At 42.1% G+C, this 24,873-nt stretch overlaps 1 protein-coding gene and 1 long non-coding RNA gene across 10 annotated transcripts in view; one reads left to right on the top strand and one right to left on the bottom strand.

The window, feature by feature from the left end:
- Positions 1-24,873, bottom strand: part of MTUS2 (microtubule associated scaffold protein 2) — a 502,895-nt gene that overhangs the window by 331,156 nt on the left and 146,866 nt on the right. The gene's annotated exons all lie outside the window — the stretch shown is intronic.
- LOC140910346 (uncharacterized) overlaps positions 1-24,873 on the top strand; it is a 62,775-nt gene that overhangs the window by 12,769 nt on the left and 25,133 nt on the right. Inside the window, exons 2-3 of one of the 3 annotated variants that reach the window (XR_012158548.2) lie at positions 11,361-11,547; positions 21,603-21,775. This is a non-coding gene — a long non-coding RNA (uncharacterized LOC140910346). Of the gene's footprint in view, positions 1-11,360; positions 11,548-21,602; positions 21,884-24,873 lie in introns of those variants that run through there. The other 2 variants (XR_012158546.2, XR_012158545.2) reach the window with 2 other exon arrangements.

Here is a 24,873-nt window from a genome sequence, read left to right as displayed (position 1 = left end):
ATAAATACTGTAAAAAAGATTAAAACCCTTCTAAGTTCCTGTAGTGACTGATATCCTAAATGATGACACTGAAATCAGAAACCTCTCTGATGCAAGGATGTTAGCCAAAGTTTGTCTGGGCCAGGTTTAGGCACAGACAAGGAGTTTAGTAAGGTGGCACTATAGTAGTGTCTCCCCTTGATAAAATGATGTATTATGCACCAAATTTAAATATGTAGTGATGCCTACTATCCAATAGCAAATCTGCAGTTGTGCACTTCAGAATCCTTTATCCACATGGCAGTTGCCATGGCTCCTCTGAACCCAACAGTGCAGCCAGTACAAAACCTTCTGTTGGCAAGTTTGCAGGAGAGAAGAGCTCCAAACCCTGTTATTGCCTTGTGTGTAAGCAGAGTCAGGATGGGCTCCACCCTGACATCTGGTGGTGAGGTGTGGCAAGTTGTGGAAAAGAACTTCAGGGGCTGATCTCATTTGCATAGGCACACCCACCCCGCCTAGAATGAGGCCATAACTGCCCAAATGGTCACTTTGGCTGTTGTGGGATCCCCAGTGTCTCTGTTATTGGGGCGGGAAGAATAAATTGTTATTACTCTAATTATGGGAATTGTGCTTGGAACTGTACTTGGCCTTTTGTTATGATGGAGGGACTCACCATCAACTGAGTAGCACTCGCTAGGCAAGGGACATGGGTTCCAATTCTCTGTGAATGGAGAGAGATTTGAGACAGGTATTAGTATCTGGTGGTGTGGGTCCCTTTGTGAGGGCCTGAAGCACCAATTGCACCTCTGTCTCTCTCCACTGTGGAATGTCAGAGCTAATTTTGAGTCTATTAAGAGTCTTGCTACAGGTACTGTGCTGCATTCGCTTTGGCCTTATGGTGCACCAGCACTAAGGCTCCCACTACTATGAGCTGAAATCACTGAGCACTGTGTCAAGTAGTGGGGAGCCGGAAGATCTAGAGTGCAGCGGTGCTGTTCGTGGATAGGCTGGTAGAGCGGAGCCGTTTGTGAGACAGCGGTGTGTTCATGAGATGGCGAGCTGAGCAGAGCTGTTCGTGAGACGGCAAGCTGTGCAGAGCAGAGCCGGTCGTGAGACAGCGGTGTGTTCATGAGACGGCGAGCTAAGCAGAGCTGTTCGTGAGACGGCGAGCTGTGCAGAGCGGAGCCGGTCGTGGTGAAGCAGAGCCGTTTGTGAGACAGCCTAGCAGAGCAGAGCCCTGTGGGGCAGTCAGCTTCAGGACACATAAGGTGCCCCTTACCTCTTTCCCCCACACACAGGCACATTTTAGCCAGACTGGGGAGTAACACTATGCAGATGAACTTTGAACTCTGGGGCTGGACTTTTTGGACTTTGGGTGATTTGTGGATTGCTGGACTCAAGAGACGTTTGGGTTCTGGGACTCAAGAACCCGAGGGAAAGGATGTGGCCCAATTTTCTGGGGTGGGTCTTTGCTCATGGTTTGGTTAATGAACACTCGTTGTGGTGTTTCCCCAATTTAATGCTGATGTCGTTTACCTCATGTTATTAAAGATTCTCTGCTACACCGAGACTCTGTGCTTGCAAGAGGGGAAGTATTGCCTCTTTGAGGCGCCCAGGGGGTGTGTAAGATTTTCCCAGGTCACTGGGTGGGGGCTCGAGCCAGTTTTGCGTTTGCTTTGATGAGAGGGAACCCCTGTGTACTGAACCCGGCCCTTGCTGCTATCAACTTGGCCTGGCAGAAGGATTACATGCGCACTAGCATGCTTGGCCTATAATCCATTTAAAAAAAAAAAGAGGAGCTTTGGGTTTTTTCCCTATGTACGCATCTCTCTTTTAAATTCAGACAGTAACATACTTGCCAGATTTGGGCTGTCCTATTTAATTTGCTGCCCTAATTAATTTGCTGTTAATCGCCTTATAGTGAATACTGAAGGTGTTACATAAAAGTGGCCCTATCAGTCCCTGGCCACCCTACTCTATCTCTCTCCACAACTCAATACATCACCATTTGCCATTCCTTTCTCTGGGGTCCTCTGGACAGCTTTCATTACAAGCGACTGTACTCATATCTACTTCAATTTGAACTTTGAAAGTACGATTTCAAGCATCCTGAAAAAACAACACAGTCATTCTACACAACCTTACAGTAGAAAAGCATAAGGAACAAGAAATGGTCACTGTGACCCCAGGAGGACCTGCTCCAAGGCCTAGGGGTTAAAAAATACAAAAGAAAACAGCAGGAAGTGGATAACTGCAGAGGGAATCAAGGAAGAACATCCAGAGTCAGGTAAGTATTGCAGAGAAAAGATAAGAGCAGCAGAAAAAGCAATATATGTTAATAGTAGCTCATGGTCTTCAGAGGTATAAGAATAGCTTTATGAACACATCAGGAGTATATGAAACTCTAGAGAGAAAACAAGCCATAAAAATTGAGCTATGATTCTGAAATGAAGAGACAGAAAAACAACTCTGGTTCAAAATCAATTCTCCGATGTTTTTTAAAATTAGTCTTTAACAAGAGGAGGAATTAGGCGAATGAATGATCTTGTCAGTACATTGTATAAGGGAACACTTAATAGCAGTATCAGCATAAAACTACTGGGCCGGATTCATCACTGTGTTACTTCAATTATACAGTGGCATACCTCCATTAGAACCGTGCCTTCCGCACTCTCAAGAAAATGGTAACTCACCAAACTGGCAGCAATTATTTCTGAGGGGAGGGGGAAAAAAGCAATCAGAAAATCCCGGAAGCACCAGCCAAATGGAATAAAGCAAGCCTGAAGGCAATTTTCAAAAGGGAAAAAAACAAAAAACAAAAATCACAACCATCTCCAATAACTATAATTTCAATCCTTTGCAAAGCATTTGAGAAAATATTAATCTGAATAAGTATGTAACTACACAGAAATGAACATAGCCATGATCAACACAATAAGAAATGCATGGCTGGGATAGTATATGCAGCTTCAGTAACTATACACTGGTCTAGCTCTACAGCAGAGCATCTGTCCCCTCTGGCCATCTCCACCATCACACCATTGTCTTTCTCAGAGCCACCTTGACTAGTGGTGCACTGGACCCCAAAACAGAAGACAAAAGTCTGTTATCTACCCAATTCCTTCCATAACTTCCCCATTTTGTGCATCTGTTGCATCGCAGAGGGGCCCCAACCATCCTTCTTAACAGTTTTAATTTGTTCATTTTTTTTCTCTCTGAACTATTTTCCAACACAGTGATAGTCAAAAGGTCCTTGGGCCTGGCCCCGACAGACAACATTCCCATTGATGTCAGTGCAAGTTTGGCTTATGGAAATTCCATGGGATTACTTCATTTATTTTTCAAAAAATAATCTATTGTTAACTCTCAAAGGGTTCTGTCATATTTTTGAATTACTCTAGTAACAATGAAGCTACATCAGGGTCATCATTTACTTGGCTATTTGTGCCTTCTCAGCTGGTTGAAGCTACTTAGCCTTCAGACTCATGTCCCACAATTAGGCTGACCAGATAGCAAGTGTGAAAAATCGTGATGGGGGTGGGGGGTAATAGGAGCCTATATAAGAAAAAGCCCCAAATATCGGGACTGTCCCTATAAAATCGGGACATCTGGTCACTCTGCCCACAATGCACCCAATGCATGCACCACAATCAAATAATGATCCATGTGCACCTTAATTTTGGACTTAATTGGAAAGACACTGTAGCTGTCTGGAAGAAAGTGGTGTGAAAAAAGACCTCAGGATCATAATGAACTTCAAATACGGTATGAGTTGCAAATGAAATATGGCAGAAATAGGCTGTATGCTGATATTTTTATCTACTATATTGTTTTAAATTATTTTAACTGAGTTTTTTAACAGTTATCAAAAGCATTTGGAGAGGTACTTCTTAAAGATGTGTCAATCAAAATAAATAAAGATGATCACACAAGTCGTATGGCCTGTGTTATGCTGGAAGTCAGAATAGATGATCGCAGTGGTCCCTTCTGGCAATAAAATGTATTAATAAGGTTTCATAAGAACGGCCATAGTGGGTCTGACAAATGGTCCATCCAGCCCAGTATTCTGTCTTCTGATAGTGGCCAATGCCAGATGCTTCAGAGGGAATGACCAGAACAGATAATCATCAAGTGATCCATCCCCTGTCGCCCATTCCCAGCTTCTGGAAAACAGAGGCTAGGGATATTCAGTTCATGGTTTTGCATCCCTGCCCATCATGGCTAATAGCCATTGATGGACCGATCTTCCATAAATTTATCTAGTTCTTTTTTGAACTCTCTTATAATCTTGGCCTTCATAACATCCTCTGGCAGAGAGTACCACAGGTTGACTGTGTGCTGTGTGAAGAAAAACTTTCTTTTGTTTGTTTTAAACCTGCTGCCTATTAATTTCATTTGGTGACCCCTAGTTCTTGCTTTATGAGAAGGAGTAAATAACACTTCCTTATCTACTTTCTCCACACTAGTCATGATTTTATAGACCTCTATCATATCCTCCATTAGTTGTCTCTTTTCCAAGCTGAAAAGTCCCAGTCTTATTAATCTCCTCTCATATGGAAGCTGTTTCAGACTCCTAATCATTTTTGTTGACCTTTTCTGTACCTTTTCCAATTCCAATAGATCTTTTTTGAGATGGGCAACCACATCTACACACAGTATTCAAGATGTGGGTGTACTATGGATTTATATAGAAGCAATATGATATTTTCTGTCTTATTATTTAGCCCTTTCTTAATGATTCCCAACATTCTGTTAGCTTTTTCGACTGCCGCAGCACATTGAGTGGATGTTTTCAGAGAACTATCCACAATGACTCCAAGATCAGATTTCTTGATTGCCAAAAGCTAATTTAGACCCCATCATTTTATATGTATAGTTGGGATTATGTTTTCCAATGTGCAGTACTTTACATTTATCAACATCGAATTTCATCTGCCATTTTGTTGCCCAGTCACCCAGTTTTGTGAGATCCTTTTGTAACTCTTTGCAGCCTGCTTTGGACTTAACTATCTTGAATAGTTTTGTATCATCTGCAAATTTTGCCACCTCACTGTTTACCCCTTTTTCCAGGTCATTTATGAATATGTTGAACAGCACTGGTCCCAGTACAGACCCCTGGGGGACACCACCATTTACCTCTCTCCATTCAGAAAACTGAGTATTTATTCCTAACCTTTGTTATTTCGCGCTTCAGACATAGAAGCATCACATCACTGACCGAGAAGGTAAAAGTCTCTTATATTGATATAGATAAGACTTTTGCCTAGAATTAGGTGTGTGGTTCTGAGCACTTCATATACCAGAAACTTGGCAACAAATTAGAGGACATAAAGAGAAGAGCAACAGAAATTATTAAAAGGCTGGAGGTGTTAACATATGTTGTGAAGAAACAGAAAAAGAACTAAATGTGTATAACTTGGCTAAATCATAACTACAGGGGGATATTAGCAGTAAAGTTAAGCACGTGCCTAAGTATCTACAGGATCAGGACCATAATACCACCCACTGTACAGCATGGAGGGAGCATATCTGTTCAGAGTTTTCCAAGAGGGTGTTCACAGTAGGAATGGGATAGAAATGAGCAGAGGAAGACTTAGGCTAAATTAATATCAGGAAACATTTTTTTTCTCTATTAGGGCTCTGTCTTGGCCCACCAAAGTCAATGGGAGTTTTTCATTGCCTTGAATAGGAGCAAGTTCAAATCTATTGCTGGAATCATTCAAAACTGCTTAAGAGAAAGTACTGGAAACTGTACTGTAAGCAACAACTCTGTCCTGGCCACAGGGAATAGACTAGATCAGGGATCGGCAACCTTTGGCACGTAGCCCATCAGGGAAATCTGCTGGTGAGCCGGGAAAGTTTGTTTCCCTACAGCTTCTGCAAGTTCAGCCTATCACATCTCCCACTGACTGCAGTTTGCCGTTCCAGACCAATGGGGACTGCAGGAAGCAGTTATACCATTATATTAGACTGCCTCACAAGGACTCAATCAGCTAATGTGTTAATGTTGGGTTTAGAACAAACACTAAGTGGACATTTTAATAGATAGCTTCTCTGTGCTTTGTACGTTAATTATTTTTCTTCCAATAAAAACGGTTGCCAAGTAATAGATGCCAAAACCCCTTGGTAACAGTGTTGTAGTCGTATCTGATTTGAGGAGATGTCAAAGTCTATATTGTAAATATGTATTTAGGAACTTATTAACATGAGGAATCTATTGTCTACTGCACAAATATGTACACTGTTGATAAAACATGTCAGAACAGCTGCTCCAGAGTTATTTCTAGCAAATGGAAAAGGAGTACTTGTGGCACCTTAGAGACTAACCAATTTACTTGAGCATGAGCTTTCGTGAGCTACAGCTCACTTCAAGTGAGCTGTAGCTCACGAAAGCTCATGCTCAAATAAATTGGTTAGTCTCTAAGGTGCCACAAGTACTCCTTTTCTTTTTGCGAATACAGACTAACACGGCTGTTACTCTGAAACCATTCTAGCAAATGGGCTCAGTGCAATTAACATACACACTTGAAATCTACATAGTAAGAATCCATCTTGAAATTAGGGTGATCAGGTGTCCAGTGTTTGACCAGAACACCTGGTAGAAAAGGGTAGAAAAGCTGACCGGGCCGTTGACTGTCCAGTTGGCGACACCGCGCAGGGAAGCAGCTGGCATGTCCTGCCTCCAGCTCCTATGTATGGGGCAGCCAGGGGGCTCTGCACGCTGCCCCCTGCCCCAGTGCTGCCCCCGCAGCTCCCATTGGCTGGGAACCACGGTCAATGGGAGCTGCAGGGGTGGCGCAGCATGCAGAGCCATCGGACTGCACCATCACATAGGAGTTGGAGGGGGGACATGCCGCTGCTTCCGGGAGCTGCTTGAGATAAGTGCTGCTGGGAGTCTGCACCCCTGACCCCCTCCTGCGCCCCGACCCCCTGCCCTAGCCCTAATCCCCCTCCCACCCTCCAAACCCCTTGATCCCAGCCTGGAGCACCTTCTTGCACCCCAAACCCCTCATCCCCAGCCTCACCCCAGAGCCCACACCCCCAACCCCCTGTCCCAGCTCTGATCCCCCACCCGCACTCCAAACCCCTCAGTCCCTGCCCAGAGCACCCTCCTGTACCCCAAACTCCTCATCCCACCCCCAGCACCCCAACCCCCTGCCCCAGCCTGGAGCCACCTCCTGTTCTCTGAACCCCTCAGTCCCAGCCCGGAGCATCCTCCTACACCCCAAACCCCTCATCCCTGGCCCCACATCTCCAGCCGGAGCCTTCACCCCCTCTCGCATCCCAACCCAATGCCTCAGCCTGGAGCCCCTTCCCACACTCTGAACTCCTCACTTCTGGTCCCACCCCAGAAGCTGGCAATGGGCGACAGGGGATGGATCACTTGATGATTACCTGTTCTGTTCATCCCCTCTGGGGCACTTGGCATTGGCCACTCTTGGAAGACGGGATACTAGGCTAGATGGACCTTTGGTCTGACCCAGTATGGCCACTCTTATGTTCACCCCAGAGCCTGCACCCCCAGCTGGAGCCCTCACCCCCTCCCATACCCCGGCCTCCTGAGCCAGCCTGGTGAAAATGGGCGAGTGAGTGAGGGTGGGGAGAACGAGCGACAGAGGGAGGCGGGAACAGAGTGAGCAGGGGCAGGGCCTCCGAGAAGGGGCGGGGCCTCAGAGGAGGGACAGGGCAGGGCAAGGGTATTCGGTTTTGTGCAAGTAGAAAGTTGGCAATCCTACTTGAAATGCTTGATAACAGAAGTCACTGCATATGATCAGTAGCCATGCTTCTATTCAAAATACCTTTGTCTTTTCACTTTTCTTTCACCGCACTGAATTATGGACAGCTTTTCAAAACAGCTCTTGCTTGTGTAGCAGTTTAAACATGTGAAGTGCTATATACACACTAACTTAAAATGTGGCAAGTAGCCATTTGAAAAGGCTCTTTTCTTTTGTTTGAACGTTTGTAAGTTAAAATGCCAACCCATTTTTTAAAATAAAATAAATGTTCAGGGCTGAGAGACTACATCATAAATTTCGACCCAGAGCTAATCTTTTATGAATTAGTTTTAAACCACTGATAACAGGGTTTCAAAAGGGAGACAGTGATAGACCCTTCACTATAATAATGCTAGAGGGCATAGCCATAATATGATATAATGCATAATCAGGATTTTACAAGTGGTGGGGCATATTTCTGCAGGTCCTGAATCCTTGTAAAAATCTATCTGGGTTTTCATTGCTTCCTCTGTAATACATGTATACCTAATAATGTCTCAGCTTCCATCTTCTCTCTTTCCTATCTTACATTCTTGCTTTCTAATGTTCTATTCAGAGCACAAGTCAAGCAAAATTATTTTATCTTACCCCTAGGGAATGTGCAAAGCATCAACTAGAGGTAACAAAGTCCCTCCAGCATATATCCTCTTTATTAATTGAAAACTACTAGCCAGTATTATATTTTGCAGCAGTGGGCAAAAATTCTTCTGCTTCTGAGTGCATAAGGAATCAGGTAGATTGAGACACTGAAGCTCTTATCTGACCTATTCTGCACTGTCTGAAAATTAAATCCACACCCTTAACATGCAGTGAAAGTAAATTACTGCACTGTTACTTCTGCAACAGTGTGTCAAAGACCAAAGTTTTGCATACTGTGTTCTTCATGGTTCTTAGCTACATTCCTCGGCTGTTCTCTCTCTGGCCCTAGGATTTAGCAAGAATATTCTCTGTTAAAGCACAAGACTCAATTCCAAACAGCTTGCTGAGCAAAGAAAATAATTATTGCTCCGCCCTATAAAGAAGTGGCAAAGAGTCCTGTGGCACCTTATAGACTAACAGACATATTGGAGCATAAGCTTTCGTGGGTGAATACCCACTTCGTCAGATGCACAAAGGTATAAAGAAGGTATTTTATAGCAGGGAGCATGATTAGGGCTCTAGACCCGGAGTCAGGAAACCAGATTTCTATTCCCAGTTCTGTCACTGGTCTGCTGTGTAACCTTGGTCAAGACACTTCATCTCTCTGTTTCCCCTACCACTGTTCGGTCTGTCTTGATTATGGAGACTGTAAATGCTGTGCAGCGAGGACCATCTTGTATTACACATTTGTAAAGTGCCTAGCATAAAAGGGCCCTATCTCAAACACTGCTGTAATACAAAATAGAGCAGTCCCAAAGACAGGTTGGCTAGCCACCCATAATTTGATGTTAAAATTTATAAAAACGGAACAAAGATCACACAGTGAAACAGATACCTGAATTTATATGCATTAAAATTGCAGGAAAAAGATGGCGCTCAAAGAAACTCCTCCTCCTCCTTTCTGGTGGAATTATAACTAAATTTATCTTCAGACATTTTGCATTCCCACTAGTTTAAAATGCATGGGAATGAATCTTTGTCCTCGGGTTTGTTTAGCCTATATCAAGTCAATTCACGCTCATTTCTAATCCATTATATTCATACACTTGCATGCAGCCACTTATGCAGCTATGAGAGATCTTGACACAGAGATCCCACTGAAATCTTTGATTTCCCAACTTCTCATTTTAAGAGTTCCAGTCATCCAATTAAGAAGCAAAAACACCACGTGACCAGTCACACACCAGAAAAAACAAATATGGTAAAAGTCACCTCTGTGCAGAGGGCCTGATCAAGTTAAGGTTTAACTGAGACTTAAATAAGCCTGATGTGAACCCGGTGCATTGAGAACACTTAAATATTCAGAGTCCTGTGGAAGATCTAATTTATTCCTGAGTTGAGACTATCAAGTAAAGAAGCTGCCCATTCACTCCGATTAGTGATAGGGAAAGTTACTTACTAAAGCTCAAGCAAGTGCCACAACCTGGTTCCTCTACCACTCCTAACTCCTGGAACACTCTTCCTCTAGTCTCTTCATTCTCTCTCCATTGTTTAATACTTAAATTTATAACTCTCTTATTTAACTCCATAAAACATTTTGGAATCCAGCTTATAGGAAAAAATGCTATAGAAAATACATCTGTATTATACTTGCTGTTCATAATGAAATAAATATTATCAGTAGAATTTCTCAGAGAACAGGGATGGCTCTATTGCCCTATGTCTTGCATAAGGTTGAGACCTAGAACCATAACCAAGGTAATACAACACCTGTGCAACACCTGGCTCTTAATCAATAGCATTTATTTCAATTGAACGGCATGACGTATAAAATACTGCACATTTTCACCCTCTGGGTGAAATCCGAGCCTCACTAAAGGTAATGGCAAGATTCCCATGGACTTCAATGGAATCGGGAATTAATGTTTATTAGAGCTAGTGAAAATTTTTCTGTCAAAACTTTTTTGTGGTTGTCTAGGGTTGTTGGGTTTTTTGTTTTTTTTTTACTCACTAAAACAAAATCTTTCAAAAGATTTCAAAAATTTTCATTGAAAGACACTCCCTCTTTTTATTTCCCCCCCCCTGGAAAAATGGAGGGGAGTAAAAAAGTGAGAGAGGGTTGTTGTTTTTTTCTGCCAAATCAAGTGACATTTTTTAAAAAGCAGGTACATTTTGAAAAATGTCATTTAAAAAACTACCACAAAAAATCATTTCAAATTTCTAAGGAACAATAATGTTTCTTTTGAAAATGTTCACGTATTATACTATTTATTTGACCAATTCTAGTTTTTATGTTGAGCTTCAGGAACAGGTAAGCAATATGGTTGGGGCCATTCTTGGTTATGCTCTTCTGATGTGTCTCACATTACACTGAAGGGATCTGTCTGCAGAGAAAGAGGAAACACTCCATTAAATAACCTCAGTCTGCAGATAGCATAGTGTCTATGACATGACAACATACCAGAGAGCTGAAGAATTTTGCAGAGACAAGAAGGGGAGGAAAGATGGGGAAACACCAACACATGAGGAAGGAAGAGAAGAGTTAACAGATTATAGGAGATAAAAACTTAAAAGGCAGGGAGAAAATGTGGTGATTAGCAATGGAAAAATACAATAAGGTTAGGAGAAAAGACACAGGAAGGCAGTATAGACAAGAGAAAAAGTAATAGCAAATACACCCTGGGTGGGAAAAAAGTGTCTCTTGTCTATCTCAGACAGAACTGTTGCTTCCAAAAACCCCAATTCAGGCTTGGGAAACAGAAGGAATAAGAAAGAAGCACAATTTAAGTGACAGACAGTAGGAAAACTGGGGATGTGGAGGGGAGAGAGAAAGGAAGGATAAGGAGTGATTTCATGTTTCCTTTGGCAACTAACTGGTTCCAAGTTGCGTCTGTTTTTCGAAGTTCTTCCAAGACAGGATGCCCATGAGCTACCACCTCCCACCCACATCTGAGAATCTAAACCTAGAGCAAATTCTTCTCCTTTCCTTGCCATCTCTTAATCCTCTCTTCTCTTTGTCTCACTCAGAATCAGTGGCAGCCTGTTGCTGCCTGCCAGGGCGTTGCCAATGGACCCAACTAGGGGCATAACCAGACTAACACATTTCCTCCTGCATGTGCCACTGACTCAGAAGCAGCTTTCTTTGATCTGACCCTGCTGGCACCAGTTATGGGGTGCCAAAGTCTGGCTTGTCCAAGGAAATGTTTGATCACAGGTGGGTTGTGCTAAGCTCTTTAATATATGAATTAAGTGTGTGATTGTTTAGCCTGGATTCTGCCATGCTATTCTAACTACCCAATCATCATCTCATTTTTGTCACTAGTAGTGCATACACCTTTTTTACAGGCATTATCCATCAGAAGGGTTAAAAAAAAAAAAGGTTCTCATTTGCCAGTTTCATCTCCCAGAACAAGTAACCTCACTGGGTCAGAAAACTCTGCATAAAATCAAAAACTATTCTTCCTTTTCTATAAACTTAATTATGATATGATAATTTTTGAGAACCACAAATGCAAATGAGTTGAACAGCAATGGCTGTGCCTTACAGAAATGATATAGATTCCTCCTGATAAGCAATGTAGCTGTTCTGAAAATTCCTCCTGGTTATAATGCAAATCTAGGATGTTCTCATGTAGAAGGACAAAGGAAAATATGAAATAATTTATTTCCATTACTTTCATGGTTCTAACTTTTATTGTTGGGTTTTGGGTTGTTTTGTTTTGTTTTGAAGAATATTGAAAGCAAGACATAACCTGGCATCTGAACACATGACTGGGAGCTAGGAATTCTGAGTTCTAATCCTGATTGATTCTCTGTGGCATTCAGGAGGTCACAACATTTCTGTCTCATTTACAAAAAGATCCAAAAGAGGGGTATTCTATTAGTTAGTGCTTTTCAAGGTCTGTGAAGAGAAATTCTACCATTTTCCACATTACCTAGTTCTGAAGGCCCTAACTCAGCATTCAGATCCACTAGTGCAGACTTTTTCCCTCTATACAGTCTCATTTAGACCCCACACTAGCAGCTCCTGATACAGGATCAGGGCCAAAATTACTTCCATTACAGAACCTAGTTCTCGTACAGTTTATATGTAGCTCCTTTGTAAGCTGATTTATGTTTTTAAGGTAGATATTTTGCCTCTTTCCCAAAACAAAGTGAGTCTGTATTTAAGCAAACATGTCCATATACTCCAAAAATATCATACTCTCTTTCTTGCAAAAATAGAGCATGTTTTCCTCTCTTCTGTCCCCTTTAAAATTGATACAGAAACCACACCCAAGACAAAGCAACTGATTTAAAGAGAGAAAACTGGAGAAGAAAACACACCCAATAGAGATATTTATTAATATTGAGCTACAGTGCAACATCCTTACTCACAATGAACAGTACCTTATACCACAAGTAGCCCCTCTGATTTCAATGGGCGGGTTCCAGGAGTAAGGTACTACTCACCACGAGTAAAGGTTTCAGAATCTAGTTCATACACGTTTTAGTAAATGAGCTAGCTATTGCCAACAGTGTATTTTAATTACATAAGGCAGCCGTATGACCCACTTGGAAATATCCAACATTAAAAATCAATCTAATCCAGTTACTCTCTAGGGACTTCAGGGGTCAGGTGTGACAGGAGCCATTTGGGAAATGGAAGAACATCCTGAGAAGTTTTATAGATTTTTCTCCATGTATTCTCTGAAGTTACAGTGAGAAAGTATTTCTGGAGTGCTTGTAGAAAAACAGAATTAGCCAAGCCTCTTTCTGAGAGGCCAGAGCCTGCCCTGGAAACTTCTCCACAAGCAACACAAGAGTCTTTTGTTAAACAGGAGAAAAACAAATCTGTGAATGTGTTCAATAAAGTTTTGGGCCAGATCCTCAGCTGGCGTATATCAGCATAGCCCCACTGAACTCAATGCCGTGCTTCAGCTCAAGTGGTGTCCTGAATTCATTTGATCTGCGTTGGCCTCTGGATGTCCTCCAATAAACAGCTGATCCAAAAATAAGATCAAATCCAGATGAATGCTGTGGGTACATACTAAGCCCCTTTTTCAGTTATGGAGAGTTCCCCACTGCCCTACGTTCTCTTACCTTTTGTCTATTGTGTCAGTTTAGATTTATCCTTTTGGGGTCAAAGGCTGTCTCTTGCTATGTCTCTGTATAGCACCCTGCACAATGGAGCCCTGATCTCTATGTGCTACTGTAATATAAATAATGAACAACCGCAGTGGCTTTACTGTATCTCTCATTGAGAGGAAGCGAGCCCTTTTTATGAATGTCAGAATAGGATATTGTATGATTAATGCAGGTTCAGCAAGTAATATAGGTGTTTTCTCTTAACTGCCCAAAAGCTGAAGGAGAACCTCCTGCCTACATAATCTTCAGGAGCTCCAACAGAGATCTAAAAGACCTAACCAGGATCTGAAATTTGGGAATGTGATACATTTATCTCATTTCCCTGGGTGGAGTAGTTTGTTCTCAAGTCCATCTTTTGTTGCTTGAACCTGTCCCATGCAGCTGCCTAGATTGGTGGAGAAACTTCTCAGTGGGCAAAATGGGTTAGGGATTATCATGGCCAAGAGAACGCCCTTGTCTTATACCTTTATATTTTACAAAATATTGCTGGGTGTTCTCTGGCAACTTTTATCATTTTTCCCACCAAGCTTTGAACATTTTTGCCCTGCCCCTCCCAAACCCAAGTCATTCTCCCATTTGTTGCCATATGTACACATTCTTAAACACCTTTAATTCACCCATCCCAAGTTCCCCATCTTTAAATTGGTTTCTTGATTTATGATCCCTGGCACTATATGAACTCGTCAATGTGTGTCTTTTCTCTGCTGAAGTACCATGTGACTGCCCTTCCCTCCCCTCATCTTCACTTGAGATTTTCTTTTACCCAGTGGATATCTGTCTTTTGAATTTGTATGTTGCTCCACTGGGTGAATGTCCCATTGTACAGTACATAAGGCAAGGCATCTGTTTTAACAACAGAAGAACCTGCAGGAGTTTGCTACATCAGACTGTTTTTCTACACCTTAGGTGTCAAAAGACCTTGAAGCTATAGTAAACAACAGAGAAGGTCAAAGAAAACCTATTGGCATGTTACTACTGAAATTATTCTTAATGAGGGCTTTACAAATTTATACATAAAAGAACAATGATTTATTGAGTCTTTGACTAAGTTTGGAATTATACCATGTTTGTGTTTTGGAAAGAAAATAATGAGAAATGTGCAGTATGCAAAACTAATGAAAGCAAAATCAGTTTACAACTTTAAAATATTCTTTTGTATTTTGATTTAGCATAATTTCCATCCTCATTTTAATGAAAGCCTTGATAGAAAAGGATTAATTTTGTTGTGTTTTGTCAAATTACTGCTACTTCTCTATTCATATCATAAATATTGAAACAGCAAATAGAACAAGTGATTTTCTGTATTTACATTACAGCATAGTACATAAAGTATAGCATTTTAATTTCTGTACAAATAAAAACCATGTTAGTTACAGTATGTGTTATACACAAATAGAGAAATCATCTGATGCCTGAGATTTTATTACTCAATTTCTATTGCTACATTTGAAAGCAGCCAATGCAGGAAAAGTACTTTATCGTTAAGAATAACTATTAGACGTTCACAATTTATGAGGGGAAAGTTTAAAAAAAAAAGCAAAGGGTTTTTTGTCCAGTCATTATACTCAAAAGAAAAAAAATCCACAATCAAACAGAATTTGGAAAGAATCTAGCTTCTTAGATCTGTAAATGTAATAACATCCATAGAAAACTGAAGTAAATTACATAGTATATCCTGTGATATAGGAATGTTGTACACAGATGGTGATGTTGGGGCAGAATGCCAACACACAGAATCACAGCAATCATAGGCATAATAATTAATGACATTTCTAATAGCATAAAACCCCAGAAACACTCATACCACACCATGGAGTGCTTGTCAGCAATATTAATCTAGAAAATAATTAGTCCCTGTAAAGTTCCTTCACACTATTTTACCAGATGGCCAGGAAAGATAGTCAGCTAAAATCATGCTGGTTCAGCACTGGAGGAAATGTCAAGCATTTCATTATACTTTATATTATTCAATGCAAGATTTGGGTGCTGAAAGTTTTAAATGTGATTTAATTCTCACAGGCATCCAAACCCCTTACAATATGTTTCAAAAATCCGAAGAAGCAATTCACTTTCAAACATAACTCAAATATTTGCTTTAAAAAAATAGCAGGCTAAAGATGTCTCACAAATATAATTGTGCACAGTCTTTTTAACCCTAAAAGCTTATTTTCTGGTTACTGTTCTGTTTGTTTGATCACATTCAATTTATTAAGGTGCTAAGGTTTAAAAAAAAATTCTCGCATAATAATGAATGTTCTCACAAGAATGAAATTTTACTATACACCAGACATGCCATGATTGTCTAGTGCAATGGTTCTCAAACTTTTGTAATCGTGACCACTTTCACACAGCAAGCCTCTGAGTGCGAACCCCCCTTATAAATTAAAAACACTTAAAATATTTAAAACTATTATAAATGCTGGAGGTGAAGCAGGGTTTGGGGTGGAGGCTAACAGCTCGCAACCCCCCCAGGTAATAACTTCGCAACCCCGTGAGGGGTCATGACCCCCAGTTTGAGAACCCCTGGTCTAGTGATACTTGAGGAAAGCTTAGTGCATCCCTTCTCCTTTATCCCCTTTTCTTCCGGTAGGGAGTCGGGGTCAATCCCGACCTTCTCTAGGACACACCGGGCCTCAGGTTCTCCAAAGCCACCAAGCAGGGTCCGCTTCTCCTCCTCTAGGAGCTGCATTGTGGGGAGCTCCAGTTGCTCCTTTTCTCCCACTAAGGGGCTTGGGCTGGCCATCTCCCCCGCACCTCCTTCCCCTCTTCCTACCCTATCAGGGCTCTTTTTCTGGGGTTTCTGTGTTCATTTCCCTGAGGACCCTGCTCGTCTTCCTCCCCAGGGCTTCTCAGTCAAGGGATCTCTGCCCCTTTCTTCGGGGAACCTTTCCTTTTCCCTCCAGTGAGAGGGCCCCAGTCCGTACCCAACACAATGGGGTACGGTAACCCCTCTACTACCCCAACCTGCTTCCATTTAAATCTGCCCCACTTCTAGGGGCACCTGGGCCACCAGACAATATCTCCTGTCCCCATGAGTACACAGTGTACTTTCTGCAGGTGGGGGATGAAGGAACCCCATGAAAATGATGCCAAGGATCACCAGGAAGAAGGGGAGAGACTCCCCCGGCTGAATCCCACCAGTAGTGGGCGGAGAGGATGAGGAAGGACGAACCTGGTGGTTCATAAGTGGGGAGGTATGTGATAGGGTGCAGGCCTCTGTCCTGCCCACTCCAATCAAGAAAGGGGAATTGGAGCTGTCTGAGTAAGCCCAGGCCTGAGTGGCAAACGGAGAACTGTTGCCAGCCTCGTTAGCCAGGGGCTACATAAAGGCTGGCAGGAAGGAAGCCAGAAAAGGGAGGAACCAGAGATTTAGAGGGAGTGGGAGCTCTTTCCTGCTGGCTGCAGGAGCTAGCAGTCCCTGGGGCTGTAAGACTGAAGCTGTTGGTAGCTATAAGGTGGTGGGAAAGTAAAAGATAAATAAAGAGCACAGGTGATTACACCAACGCAGAGGTCTTTGGCTGGCTTGTGGGCGCAGCAGGGTTGGAAGCAAAGAGGGACCCAGCTGCACCCTGTTACACGCCCTATTTGTTAAACTTTTGAATACCTTATTTTTATTGCATTTGTAGCCCTTTTCACGACTTTTATGCACAATTTGCATGCATGATTTATCCCTGTCACATAAAATGATAAATTTGCATGCTAGGATCTGTAAATCTGTATCTCGTCATGCCGTATATAAGCAAATAAAAATTGTTTCCTCTAAGCTTATAGAAACTTTTTAATTTTAAAAAGTCCTTAATTTCTTCTGCACTGGGACAACTGCTACTGCCTAAACCCGGTCTATGTTGTTCTGTTTCAGATATTTTCCCATCAGATTTGCCCCTTGCTGCAAATAGATGCAATTGAGCTTTTCGCTTCCTATACTGAGCTCCTGAAGGCATCTTCAGGGGCATCTTTTATTTTCTATGCCGGAAAAAACAGACAGTGTTTGGGAGAGCCAAAGTCCATGTTCTGCAGTGTTAGAAAGTCATCCACACTGCATGTTAAGCATGGCAAAAGAAGTAACAGTATTTGTTTTAGATTGTTGCATAGAGAGGGGTTCGACAGATAACTCTGGCATCTCATTAAATATGTTCTTTATTAGCTGCTATTTACACTCTTCAAGTCTTAAAACGCAAGTACACTTCCACAATAAAAAAAAAAGGTTCATGATATCATAGCAGGGCTCACTTCACTTCAGTTCATTCTTATATCTCACTGACTGACTGGTGATGCCCTGCCCTTATATACCTGCGAGGGCATGAATGACAACATTCTAGGAGGTTCGAGGAAAATGTAGTTCCTCAGAAAATCTGGAAGATTTCCCAAGATTCTACAAAGGTCCAGAGCATTCTAGAAGGGTAGTGAAAAATTAATCCACATACAGAATACCTGAAACATTTTATTTCAAAAACATTCTGTTTTCCCTTTTATCAATAACAACAAAAACAGCACCCTAAATCTGGCACCCCCAGGCCCAGCACCCCAGGCGGTCACCTGCTCCTAAATCCGGCTCTGGTTCCATATATTTGCCCAGATATGAAATACGGATACTGGAATACGAAAATGAATCTTCTATTATATATGACATCTCTTTATCCCCTAGCTAGATCAAGGGGTTTGGAAGTAAACAGGAGAATGGGATTTTCAAAATAAAATGGAGTAGAGTATATGGCATTCAACGTAGCCCATCAAGGAATTCTGGAACATTTACACAGCTCCATCGTTAATTCATTAGGAAGCTCGATGCTGTTGGTGATAAAACAATAGAGGAGCCAAAAGCACCGTTACAGTTGAAGCTGTGTAACAATTACCATTTCAAACCCTGGTTTGCAGTGATCTACATCTCTGTTGTAAATATTTGTTCCAAGCTAAAATTTGGCATAAAAGTTTCCCCAGGAGGAAAAATTTAAAAATGACAGAGCAAGTTGGTTTTGCACTACCTCTAGTGGAGACTGCATTCCTTGGTAGGAAGTGAGGTAGAGAGAGACAGTGGGCGGGGAGGGGGGAGAGGTAGGAAACCAATTCATTTAAAAAAAAAATCAGACATTTGGGCCTTATGGGCTTTCATCAAGGGCCAACAGCAATACCAACTGTAAGCCCTTTTATACATCTCTTAGCTACATGAGCAATCAGAGGTGACCTCTTAAATGGGATCCTTATGAGTCAATACCATCTTAGGGCTTGTCTTCACCTGAAAACTGAGTCATGTCTGAACACGACAAACTTAGAGTTACATTTGCTGACCCAGTGCTGATGATCATGTCTGACCAGCCAGTGTAGAAGAAAACAAATCATGATACTTTGTATCAGTATAACCTCAGCAGGTTTTAACTACAATTCGCTGACACAATTTGGCCTGATCTCCACTGACCAGTTATAGTCAGCATTTTGTCAGCTAACTCAATTCCACATAGTTGTGTTCAAATCCCAAACAATTTTCTAGTCTTAAAACCTTAAAGGGGCTTCTGTAATCCCAAACATACCAATCCGAATAAGGAAAAGATTTATGTATGGTATTCTTGTCTCAGAATCACACATTCCACATCATAATATTTCAATCACTCAGGACTAGAGTCGTAATGCTCTGCCCCGAGTTTGCAGCAGACCATTGGTGGGGGTGAGGGGTTGCACATTGTATCTTCAGTTTGTTGATTTGGGAGGCAGAATCCCTCATGCAATGGCATAATTATGTTCCTCGTTCATGAAAATTAAGTGAAAATCCAAGATAGGTACATGGTACACAAGTGGAAGCAAATTCTATACTACTTTATAGAGATTCTTATACCATCTTAGTCACTGTAGGCCTGAGAGCCTTCCAAAAGTGCATTGTGACATGACTAACATCTGATATGTGTGGTTCATTCTCTCGCATCTTGTTTAATCATCCTATCATCAATATTTGTTATGTTTCCCACCATGAATGTAATCACAACCTCATACATAATTAACCTTAGTTAATTTTTTAGACAGCAGCTCACATTTTTCAACTATAGTTCCCTGACTGTGGAGAATGAAAGTAAGCCATGAGTTCTCCACACCAAACATTCACTAGTTCTGATAATATACTAATTGCAAGAAAATATTGAGGGGCATTAGTATTTGATAATTGGAACTCCCCTTTGAACAATATGCATGTTACAGTTAACATAACATATCCTGTCACTATTAGCCATATTTTTGTGTGGTTTGTTTTCTTTGTGAGAGCAGAGAGCAATTCAAGCAGTGAAGCAATCAGTGAGTTGATCATTAAAAACTGCTCCTTTGCTCATTTATTTTGTGAACCTGAAGTTCAAGATTTTTTAAATTTTAGAAGAAATAACTCCTTGTGCACACCAGGGTCGACAGCATAATCTTTTTTTAACTAACTTTTTTGGTTAGCCCGAAAATAAGAAAACATGGAAATGTGAAAAATATTCAGTCAAGCCATGCAGTGGAAAAATTGAGATAAGCACAAGTAAAGACATTCTAGAGAGGAAAAAAGAAAAGAAAAAGCTCTTCATGTTTTGTATTGAAGTGTTTTTGGATACAACAAAAATCCCACCTTCTGTTCAAGACAGAAATGCTTATTACTGCATAAGAATGACTTGCACTATACTCTACAACATACAGATGCATTAATACTCCAGTTGCAAAATCAAATTGATTTCTCTGATATGCAAAAGAAGTTATATTTCCTCCATTATTTTTCTCCTGCCAAATCCTCTCTTTTATTGCTCACAGCAATGATTTGCACTACTTTTGACCAGGGGTATAGTGTATTAATGATATCAAAATGCTAAAACCGATTAGTCAGTTCTGTGAGGCAGGGATAACACACTGGAGTTATTTGCCATTATCAAGCTTTTGCACATCAGAAATAGGCATTGAAGTGAGAAGCGCTAAGCAATTAATTGTCTGTGTTGACCTGGAAGATTGGGTTATGATTGCCATAGACCCTTTGGGTGATTGCCACTTTGTGAAAATACAAGCTGAAGTGGGAGTTCACATAGTAAGCAGAAGAAGCAAAGGCAGGTTAACATTATGAGTGACATTCCTATTTCTTTCAGGAGGTTTTCTGAATCAGTTAAACCAAGGTAAATCCTGAGTAATTCCACTTACTTCACATACACAGACGTAATAAGAAAGGAATCTGTCCCTTGGGGCCTAACTTTTTAATATGGAGATATACCTGTCTTATAGAGCTGGAAGGGACCTTGAAAGGTCATTGAGTCCAGTCCCCTGCCTTCACAGCAGAACTAAGTACCAACCCTTATTTTTGCCCCAGATCCCTAAATAGCCCCCTCAAGGATTGAACTCACAACCCTTAGTTTAGCAGGCCAATGCTCAAACCACTGAGCTATCCCTCCCCCTCCCACTGCTACCCTCAGATATGCTCACAGTCAATCTCAGGCCTCAAGGGAGGTGTCTCTCCATGGTCATGTCTAATAGCCCAAAGGTGCTGAAAAGTGCACACTAATTTGCAGGAAAGTGTTTCTCTTCTCCATGTTCAGTTTCAGTACTAGACACAGTGACTGCTGGAGAATTCAGCTCTTACCAAATGTCTCTACAGAGGGCAATTTTCAAAAGCCATCAGTGTCATACTACGCCCCATATTCTTCATAGAAATATACTTACGATATGAAAATGGCATAACAGATGTATTTTATGAAAAAGGGGCCATGTGAGGTATCATTAGAAAGGTTATGATTTACTAAATACGATTATCCTATTTGTATGCATGTATCTTTGCTGTATCTGAAGTTAGGCATATAAGATCTGTAACAATTGCAAAAGTGTTTGCATCTGGGAAACATCCACCAGCCAGTAAGCAATCAGTCCGAATGGGCCATTAGGAAGAACAATAAGACTTTGAAGATACTAATCTCCTACCTTCCTGAGAAGCTTCCTGGGTTGCTGCTTTGACACTGCAGGATCATGTGATCGTGTCACCTGATACTAGACCCTCCCCTGGCCCTCCATCTTGGGCTTCTAGTGTTTTTCCATTAAAAGAGGTGGTGGGGGCCAGACTGGGAAAACAAAAAGTTCTGGCCATATGTAAATTCTATTTAAGGGTGGGCAGTGAATTAATCAAGGCTCTTCTCCATTGCCTCCCCATCCAAGAAGGAAGACTGCTGAAAACACCTGAAGAAACACGGGAACTAACCTGGGGTGGGCAGGGGGCTGAGTCCAGGTGAAACAGATCAGCCTGTAAAAGGAATTCCTGGAGATTTAAGCTGCAAGCAGTGCAGTTTACCATCAAGAAACTCTGCAACCTGATTAAAACAACATTTAGGGTGAGAAATTACTTTTTGTAACCTATTTCTTTAATGTGTCCAGCCTAGTTTGCACATGTTGTTTTATTTGCTCCGTAATCTGCTTTGTTCTGTTTGCTATCTCTTTTAGTCACTTAAAATTTACCTTGTATAGTTAATAAACTTGTTTCTTGTTTATTCCAAAATCCAGTTTGTGCAATTCATAACTAGGGGAGGGAGTTGCCAAAAAGCTGTGCATATCTTTGTCTGGTTTGAGGGAGGGGGCAATTTTTATGAGCTTTTGCTGAATAGATCTCTACATAAGATAATATAATTTATAGATCTCTATGCAAGATAATATAATTTTGGGTTTGCATCCCAAAGGCAGTGTGCACTTGAATGCTGGGCAATCCGCAAGCTTATTCTTTCCACACAGAGCTGAACTCAGTGTCTCTGTGACCATTTGCAGCTGGGTATGTCCCTACCTGTGTGTGTGCTGGAGAAGGCTTGAGGGCCTAGCACAGTGGAACAGGGTGAGGGAGCCCAGGCTGGTGAAACAGGTGGGCTCAGTGGGACTCCAGCACATCAAGTGACACTCCGGAACGGGGGGTCCAACCCATCACAATCAGATTAAGCTGATCAGAGTAAACAGCTATTCAGCCTAGCTGAGATGGCCATTAGAAACTGATCTCACTAATTAATAAACTTGAGACCATTGGATCCATCAGTTGGAACCTAGAAGGAGAGAGCAGCAGTTCCCCAACTGTTGGTCATGACCCCAAGTGACCCTGGTGAAGACTAGTGTGTCGAAGACACCATTTTGCTCCACACAGCATAACCATGCATGTATGATGCATGCGAGGACACAATGCAGGGAAGACACCATTTTGCTCTACAATATGACATCCTCCACACAGCATGACCTTGCATGCCTTTTACGTATGAAGTCATGCTGTGCAGACAATGCCACACATATAGCGCATGCAAGGTCACACCGTGTGGAGGATACCATTTTCCTCTACAGAAATGTGTCCTCCATGCTGTCTGAGGTGCCAGGAGGAAATAATGCATTAAAATGGTGTCATACCAGCAAAGTTTGGGAACCCCTGTGGTAAAGTGTAGAGCAGAGTGCCATAATGATTAGTCACTGAAAGAAACAAAATATATGGAGAACAAAATAGACAGCAGAGCTAGTTAGAAAATGAGAGAAATCCTGTGCATTTTTTCCTCCCTATAAGCCACATTTGTCATTAAAATTGGTGGTGGTGGGAATCATTAGCTCAGTGGGCCAAGACTCTCCCCCTCACAGATTTCCCTTTCAGAGCTATCAGGCAAAAAATATGATTTGGGCTACAGGGCCTCTTTAAATGTGACATATCTTCCATGACATCAGTCAGCTTAGGAGACATCCACCCCCCACCCCCCACCCCCCCACCCCAGTCCAGAAGCACATCCCAATGTCACTCCTATGCCACATTCCACATCTAGGCAGGGGACCGGACTGAGACCAGCATTGTGTAACCCTTCTGCCACGTGAAGCCAGCAGCAACAAGGGCCGGGTTCAGTACATAGGGGTTCCTTTTCAACAATACAATATAAAACTGCTCAAGTCCCACCCAATGACCTGGGACAATCATACACCACCCCTTGGGCACCTCTAAGAGGCAATACTTCCCCTCTTGCAAGCACAGAGTAGCAAAAACTTTTAATAAAAGGAGGGAATTAACTCAGCATTAATTTGGGAAAATGCTGAAACTAGGGTTCATAAACACAAACCGTGAGCAAAAGACCCACCCCCAAGTAAGTTGGGTAGTGTCCTTTTCCCCTCAGGGTCTTAAATCCAGCAACTCAAAAGTCCCTTTAACGTGCCTGTCCCTTATCTGTACCCCACTCACAGTTGCTGTCCTTGGCCAGTGCAGCCCCAGAGTTCAGAGGTTCATCTGCAGAGTTCACCTCCCATCCTGTGTGGAAGGTGGGGGTGGAAAGAGGCATCTTATATGCTGCACTGCTCTGGCCCTCTCCACCAGCTTCTCTGCAGGCCGCTTGCCACATCTCTACCCAAGCCGCACTGCTGGTCGCACCTCTCTACCAGCCACCCTGATAACCGCTTGCCACATCTTTCCACCAGCTGCCCACTCACCAAGATGTCTTCAGGGCCCTCCCCACACTTAACACAGCTCTCAGTGATTTCAGTTGTTGGTGGGGGAGCCTCACTGATGGTGCACCCTGTACAGTCTCTTGCAATAGAGACACAGTCCCAAAGTAGGTCTACAACTTAGACCAAGGCATCAGTGATTTCAGCTCTGCAGCATGTAACAAGACTCTCAAGTGAGTCTAAATTAGCTCTTTTATTATACCAAGGAAGGGTCAAATAGTGTCTAGGATCCTTAAACAGAAGTCACACCCTCTCTAAACTCATTGGGCTTTGGAACCCATGTCCCCTGCCTAACAAGTGATCAGCTGAGGGTGAGTCCCTCCATTGGGGTATTCCAGGTACAGTTCTGCTGTCCTCGGGTCACACAACAAGGACAGCAATCCTTTATTACTCCTGTCCCAATAACAAAGAGACTGGGGATCCAACACCAGCCACAAGTGACCATTTGGGCAAGCAGTCCCATCATGCTGAGCATCGAGGCAGGGTGGGTGTTTCCATGCAAATGAGATCACCTTCTGAAGTCTTTTTCCACAGCTCACCACTAGATATCAGGGGAGAGCTCAGCCAGACTCTGCTTACAATTGTGTGCCCACTTTTCCAGGAGAAAGTGCTCTCCTCTCTCAGAAAAGAGAGGGCAGTTTTCACAATAAGCAGCTGTGGAGGCAAACTGAGGCTGGGCTGCAGCCATTGGTACAGGAACAGAAAAAAGATCACGTACAATAAATAGTTTTGCTATATGAAAAATTGTGATTTTTTTTTATCATGAGCACAAATACTTCTGAAAGGGGTGAAAATCTGGAGCACAGGCATAAAGTTTCTTTATGATCCTTTGTAAAACAGACAGTAGGGTTTCTAGACGGAAGAATTACTATGTGAATTTACAATACTTTCCCAACTGAAAACAAGTACTTATCACTTTCAATTTCAATTGACTAAAACAATGAAAATTTGATAGGCAATTCATGTAACACACACAGATTCTCTC

Source organism: Lepidochelys kempii, chromosome 1 (assembly GCF_965140285.1).
Source record: "Lepidochelys kempii isolate rLepKem1 chromosome 1, rLepKem1.hap1, whole genome shotgun sequence".
Classification (NCBI taxonomy): Eukaryota; Metazoa; Chordata; order Testudines; family Cheloniidae; genus Lepidochelys; species Lepidochelys kempii.
Note: the sequence above shows the minus strand (reverse complement) of the source record. Positions and strands in the feature narration are given on the sequence as shown.